We start from the raw sequence: 7,500 nt of genomic DNA, 5'->3' as shown, positions 1-7,500 counted from the left end.
AATGTGGTAAATTTTACCGGCTTTTTATGGAGTTACAAAATCTCTGTAAGTGTGCAAATTTACAGAGACTGTAATTTACAAAGAAAATGTGGACATTTAACAGAGATTTTACCAACTTTTTAAAAATCTGTAAATGTTTCAAGTTTTCAAGATTAAGCCAAAAAAAAAACTGTTTATACCTTTTTTGACCATAGGGATTAAGCAGAATTGGCTGATATCAAAGATGGGAAGGGAGTGATTCAGTGTAAGAACAATGATTAGTAAAGACTCATTGATACATTTATCCCAATTTCCATGATCTCGTCAAGTGGAACATTAGTGAAGAGAGAGCTGACATGAAAGGAACAAAATATTATTATTGTGCTTGTAAGACTTTGCCCAGTCTATGTTGTCACACGCCGCCTTATAAAGATCGTTTGTGCAAATCACAAAAATCCAAACTTGTTTATAAAGCATTTTGTTGGGACTGCAATGAGTTGTACATTGGTAAAACGAAACGTCACTTACGTCACCGTAAAAAAGATAATTTCAAAGCACTCAATGGGTTCAGTCAAACTTCTGCGATTGCAGATCACGCAGTAAAAACAGGTCACAACGTAAAATGGGACCATTTATGGTAGCTCTGATTTACATTGTAAAATAAAGGAAACCTTATTAATACGTTACCTTAAACCAGCGTTAAACGAAAACGTTGGCAAGTGAAAAACTGTGGCTTTATTAAACGGTCAGTTTTCACTGCTATCTATTTATCTTACTATTTTTATCTTATTCTCTTTAGTTACTAGTCTTCTTAATTTTATATATATCATATTTGAATTTGTTCAATCGTCACTTCTGAAGATATATGTTGTAGCATACAAAACGTCAAGTCCAAAGTAAAATGCGTTTTATCATTATGTTTGTAGCCGCTGTTTGTTTTATCTTTTTGATTAACTTGAAATGGCCAAAGAACAAGAATATTTTATTTCTTATTTTATTGAATTTATATGGGTTATCAAATAGTGATGAGTGAAATGAGGGAATAATTTCACACACGTTTTGTCCAAAATCAAATGATTTCACGAGCCTTAAGGCAAGAAAAAGTATTTGATTTTGGACAAATGACGTTCATAGGACGTGGGTTTTTTTCAAAGCTGGACATGATTTTGGCACTGTAGAAAAAATTGCCATGGCAACAAAGTAATTTGACATGTAAAATTATAAATTAACGCTGAAATTTTGCGCCAAAATTGAGGATTAATTTGTCACTCATGCTATTAATTGAATTATTTTATTGAACTTATTGTAAGCATTTGAAAGTAATGTAAAAACATGATAATTTGTAGATTTGAAATAAAAATTTATGCATTCACAAACTCTAGAACTCCTTTCTTGTGCTTTGTTTACGTAAAACCGACTAACCTTTCATCTATTTCACTTTTTATTAATATTTCCTGCCTTACGTCACGTTTTAAATGCTATTATTTACAGAGATATTGTAAACATTTTGCTGAGATTTTGTGCACTAAAACACCAACATTTTAAAAACATTTCACATACTTTACCCCTCCAGTTTTTCAGACATTTTATTGACATTTCCTGTCAGGTTTTAAATGCTTTAATGTACAGAAATATTGTGAACATTTTGCCGAGATTTTGTACACTAAACACCAACATTTTAAAAACATTTCACATAATTTAACCCTCCAGTTCTTTTAGGGTTTTTGGGAACATTTTATAGCCATTCATGCTTTCTCCTCACTCACTTTTTACAGAGATAACACTGAGATTTTATATGGATGGATTTACAGAGATTTTTTCTCGTGTAAATTTTACAGAGAAAGTAAGGAGATTTTACAGACATTTTGTACTTATCACATAAAATCTCTGTAAAATTTTCCTTCAATTTACAAAGATTTTATTGAGATTTGGTGCACATTTTATGTCATCGTAAGGAAGAAAATGTGGTAAAATTTACAGAGATTATAATTAACAAAGAAAATGTGGACATTTAACAGAGATTTTACCAGCTTTTTTGAAGTCTGTAAAAGGTTTAAGTTTCCCAGCGAATTATGGACTTATCTCCGCTCCAGGAGACAAATCTTTGTAATTGTAACTAAAGAAACACTAAAAAGGAAGAACAAGTACACTGTTTTGATGCTAGTGCTACAGCTCAAAGTATCTTACAATGAAGGAGCAGCTCGCCTTTCGTTTGCCAATTGTGTATCTTATAACGCGACGACACTTGTATTCTCACTTGTGAAAGATGAAAATTATATCTTCACTGCATGCGCCCGGTGTTACTAAAAAGGAACATCCTTGTATTTCATCAGTATCAACATAATAAAAACAGATCTTAAATTCATCGATCGAAATCAGAGAAAGAAGGGCAGAAATAAAAGCACATGTAAAGCACTTGGATTATCCACGATTTTAAACTTGACTCGTCAACCCAGAACACAAGACGACATATCTTACACAACTTGGTTGACAACTTTAATAAAGAAAATATTGCTACGTAACAAAATAGGCTTTCGGAAATTTCGAGATGGTTTTCCAAGAATGATGAAGGAAACTGAAGCTTTCCGAAATCTTGGAATTACCGTCGCTCAAACTCCCGGGCTCTATGATCCCAGATTGAAAAAGGTTGGGGTTATGAAAACGTTTGACGTTTTGATTTCCTGCCATTTACAGTTTTGGTTCCTTTTCTGTCCTTTAGCAGAAGCGAAAATGTAGTTGTTCGGTTGATCGTGGGCGTAGCTCAGTAGTCGATGAATTTGAGACAAGCAAATTCACAATTTAGAAACGTTGATAACTGAATTAGATCAAAATGCTGTCATCATATTATTATTTCATGTTTCGTTATTGGTTGTGTTTTATTAAAGGCCGTCGTAACGAGAGTTGACATTGTGAGAAAGTAATGAAAAGCCCGGTCAGTATTGACCGTATTGACAGTATTGACAGTATTGACATCCCGATCAAGCACTGATAAATAATGCCATGTAATCGTGCACATGTATTTAATTAAGGAAGATGACACTTCTTTATGATTGCGCATGCGCAATCCATGTACGGTAATGTTCTAAAGCGCTCATTTTATATGTTTTTTTTTCGTAATTTTATTAAACTGCCTATTTTCATAACAATAACTCGGATGACTCATTTGGTTGCAGATGGACTAAAAGTATGCTCAATACGCGAAAGACCAAGCGAGAAAGAGTACTAATTCTTGGATTGGCGAACTTTTTATGGCAATAGTTTAGCATTTTCTTGTCAAAATGACGTTGGCGTCTTTCTGTTCTGTTAACTTAATTAAATATACCATTCCTCGGGATTTCCACTCTCAAAATTACCTTTAGAACCTACTTTTTGCGTAGAATAAGCTTTTAGAATGATGTTCTTGTCTTCTGTGGTGATACTTGACGATTCGGGAACATTTTGTGAAAAAATATTTACAACGGGTCACTTGCGCAACTTGATCGCCCGATTATGCATAACATCCACTTGGCCTTTTGACATCCCATTGAAAAAACCTCATAAAATATTCGCAGACCGGTCGATTACTCTGAAAGGGTGATTGCTAACGAACAGAGAAAGATTTTCACAATAACCAAAAGTTCCTGTGTTAAGCATGGAAATTCGACGAAGCGGTAAATGCGACTAAATTTGTTGCGTGCGTTGCTATTTTTGTGTTTTGACAGATTTTGACAGAATATTAAATTATGAAAAAAATATCTACGGAGTTCGGATAGATAGTTAAAAAATGTTCATTTTTAGCGGTTATTTAAATGAACATAAAAGATGGAACGCTTGACGAGAAATAATATTTTTGTTGATATTTGAAAGAAGAACAATTTCGCGGGAATCAGGACGCGGTGAAATGAGTTAACAAATTTGCATACGAGCGTTGAAATGTGATACGCTAGGAGACAGGAATTCTCTGACAACTGATTTTGTCATTGTAGTGTAAAATGAAGTTTGTTTGGTAAGGCAACATTTCTTTAACTTCCTGGTTAATCTAATTTATTGCTACCACTTACTAGTGCGAAGATTGTTTACGTGAAACTCACGCTTTTTGCGAAGTTTGAGTGTCATGAAATTACATCATTTGCGTGACAATATATCCCTTTACTCTAACACAAAAACATTCAGATAGTAACAAACTTCTTATTTATTAACCATTTCTTCTGTTTTTGTGCTTGTCAGCATTGCGATTTGCGATAATTCGTAAGTCTGTTTTTGTATCTCATAGATGTTCGGATCATCCTCGGTTTAAAAACCTGTGAAACTCGCAGATGACGTAACACAAAGGAAAACAAAAGAGCCAAAAAAACATCAAACAATAACGTAACCCTACCACGAGCTAACAAAACAAAGAAAAAGTTTCACAGGTTTTTACACCGAGGTAAAACCCAGATGTTCAGATTTTCAATTACATGGCCGCTCAACCTTGCGATTGAGTAAATAGTTCACCCTGAAGTCACATTAGATACGTTTGTCAGGAACCCGGCAAAGACGGCTTCCTGACCCGACAGATGAAATGTATATATTCAGTTAAATATTACAACAAAATTACAAAAAACCAAAGACGGAAGTTTCTTGGCTAAAAAGTACGTTGTTTTACTCTGAAAACAACGAACGATTAACATTCTTTCCCGTAGTTCATTCAGTTGGCACAAGGTGATCACGTGCACCTTTACTCAAGAGCGTGTTTGTTATCTTTAAACTGAATTTATTACCAAAGCTTAAAAAACTAAAAGACCTCAAAATGGGACAGGATATTACAAAATAATTAAAGCTGTGAACGTGTGAGCCAAAGGGCCTCTGCTGGCGCGACATGTGGGTGACCGTCAAATGGTCTTAATGACCCCCCACTTGAAAAAATTAACTAAAACTCTGCAGTTCAATACCACCCAATTAAGTGCTTTCTGTTTTGTGTAAGACGTACCACAGGCAACCCAGTGTACGCTTTTTGTAGAGCGTCTTGTTCTTCAAAAGGCGAGTATTCACATGATTTTGCTGGTTTGTTGTTTTCGCCTTGGTGGTTTTCTTGCAATGTTGACACGCCGTTGAACTTAAAACAACTTTTTGAACTCGGTTTTTCGGTTGGTATTCGTTGTTTTCTTTGGAGATCTATTTTCTACGCTCGTTTTATATTGCTTCATTTAAGAATATACGGATTCCTAGCTAAAATAGGCAAACAAACACATCGCGACGCCGTGGTTTTTCTCGTTGTTGTTTTTCGTGGACTGTTAACATGCCGTTTAACTAAAACGACTAACTGCAGAGAAGTCCTTTGAGCTCAGTTTTTCGGTTGACTCCGTTATTTTCTTTGAAGTTCTATTTTATAATCTCGTTCTATTTTGCTTTATCAAAGAAAATACGGATTCGTCGCTAAAATAGTCAAACAAATCGTAACGCTGTGAACTAATGTCAACACGTTTTTATTGTGTAGTTTTCTAAGTTTTGCGCTGATTTCTGAAGGACTTGACGGAGAACAAAGACGAATCCTTGAAATAATAAGATATGAAGGCAGAGACAGATGTTTGAGAATTTCCCTAAATTTATTCCCCCTGTTTTAAGAAATTTCGTCACATTTTCAATAAGACAAAGCATTTTAATACGTAGAAAATTATTCGCCTTTTTGTACGAATTTTTCAAACATCATTGTTTAGTTTGTTTAAGCTCATTTCTCAATATACGTGCTTCGTTTTTATTTTTATTTTTATTGCACCAAGAGATATTTGAAGTTCTGTTTTATCGTTAATCTATCATTTTTCTTTGAGCGTTGCGAACGGCGCGCTTTTTTCAGTTATAAGTTATTTCAACTGTGACAGTGCGACGTAGAGCGCGTAGAAATAGTTTTTGCAAACCAGTTTGCCATGTTCATTTTCAGAAAAAAAAGCAGAAAAAAATACAAGTTATTCACCGGCTTAGGTCGGCCCGTATAGAGAAAAACTGTGCCCTCGGCCGTACTCAAGACCTCGGGCACAGTTTTTCCCTAAACGGACCTCCCAGCCGGTGAATAACATATATTTCTGTGTTGACGAGGTCAGCTTTCAATCGTCATTTTTTGAAATCCAATAAAGAGGTTTTTTAAGTCAGGTAATAAGGTAGAATTGTAGAAATATAGAAATTCCGCGAAAACGTCGAGGCTTTTAGCGTTTTTTCTTTGCTTGTTTTTCGACATAATGTTGAGGTTAGTATGGAGCTTATAGAAGTTGTTTGTGCTTCTCAGTTACGTTTGAAAGCGCTTTGACTTTTCTGATGCTTTTGTGCAGAGGTATGAAACTGTTGATCTTATCATTCGTGGAAGAGGCGGGGGAAGAGGGAGATCCTGAATGAGAAATTAATAATTAAAGGAGTTAATATATGGTTGGCCGATTTTTTTCCTTAGCTGTTAATGTATTTGGCCAATTTGTTTCATGGCAAGTGTTAAGAATGCATAGAACAGTCTTGAAAACTCTCAAATCAAGGTTATTCACATTCAGAGATTTCTTGTATGGGAAGAAGAAATTTGTAATTGCAGGTTTAAAATCCTGAAAGAAAATGAAAGGTATTAAGGATAAGTAGAGTGCTACAAAAATACATTTTGTGCTCGAGGTAGAAAGAAGATATATATATATATATATATATATATATATATATATATATATATATATATATCGGGTAGGTACGAAATCAAGTGAAACTGGTTTGCCTCGCAGTTATGTGCGCAATTTGCTATTGCGTCGAGAAGCCTGAAAAGTTTCAGGACTTCAACGGGGTTTGAACCCGTGACCTCGCGATACCGGTGCGACGCTCTAACTAACTGAGCTATGAAGCCTCTGAAGTTGGGAGCTGGTCATTTCCTACAAATCCAGGCTTCTCGACGCAATAGTAAATTGCGCTCACAACTGCGAGGCAACATAGTTTCACTTGATTTCACGTTTGGATATAGTCAATTCTTTTTCGTTATTTTTGGAGTTTGCACCAGAAAATATTTGTTCATTAAGTCAACCTTGTCTGGCCTAATATGGAACTTTTCCGGAAAACAATTTGCTTGTTCATTGTTGGTGTAGGAGTGACAAGTGAGATTTGTCTCCTGAAGTAGGGATGCCTTTTGTAATCCCACAGAAGGCAAAACTAGAGGAAACTGAGAAATTATTATTGCCATTTGCTTTGTATAGCTGGATGTTAATGTTTAGCGGAGTACTACTGGCTGGTATAAAAAGGAACGATCAAGACAAATGTGGTTTTTGGAGAAAATGTGATTAACTACAGACTGAAAAAACTGCCAAACCTACAAGCAACTCACCACAAAATGGTTCGTGAGAGTTTGTAGTCATATTGTACGTTCCGCTCTTGTCTGTTTGATCAGCAGCATAACCCAAAGTTGGACATTCACCACCACATTTGGTGCAAAACCCCAAATGATACCGCCGGTTGGTCGTGCATGGATACGCTTTCCACGAAAATTTGTTCTGTACCGATGCTATATAGTATTCTGCAGAACGAAGTTGATTACATCCAATGGTGTTG

Source organism: Montipora foliosa, chromosome 4, assembly GCF_036669935.1.
Source record: "Montipora foliosa isolate CH-2021 chromosome 4, ASM3666993v2, whole genome shotgun sequence".
NCBI classification, from domain to species: Eukaryota; Metazoa; Cnidaria; class Anthozoa; order Scleractinia; family Acroporidae; genus Montipora; species Montipora foliosa.
Note: the sequence above shows the minus strand (reverse complement) of the source record.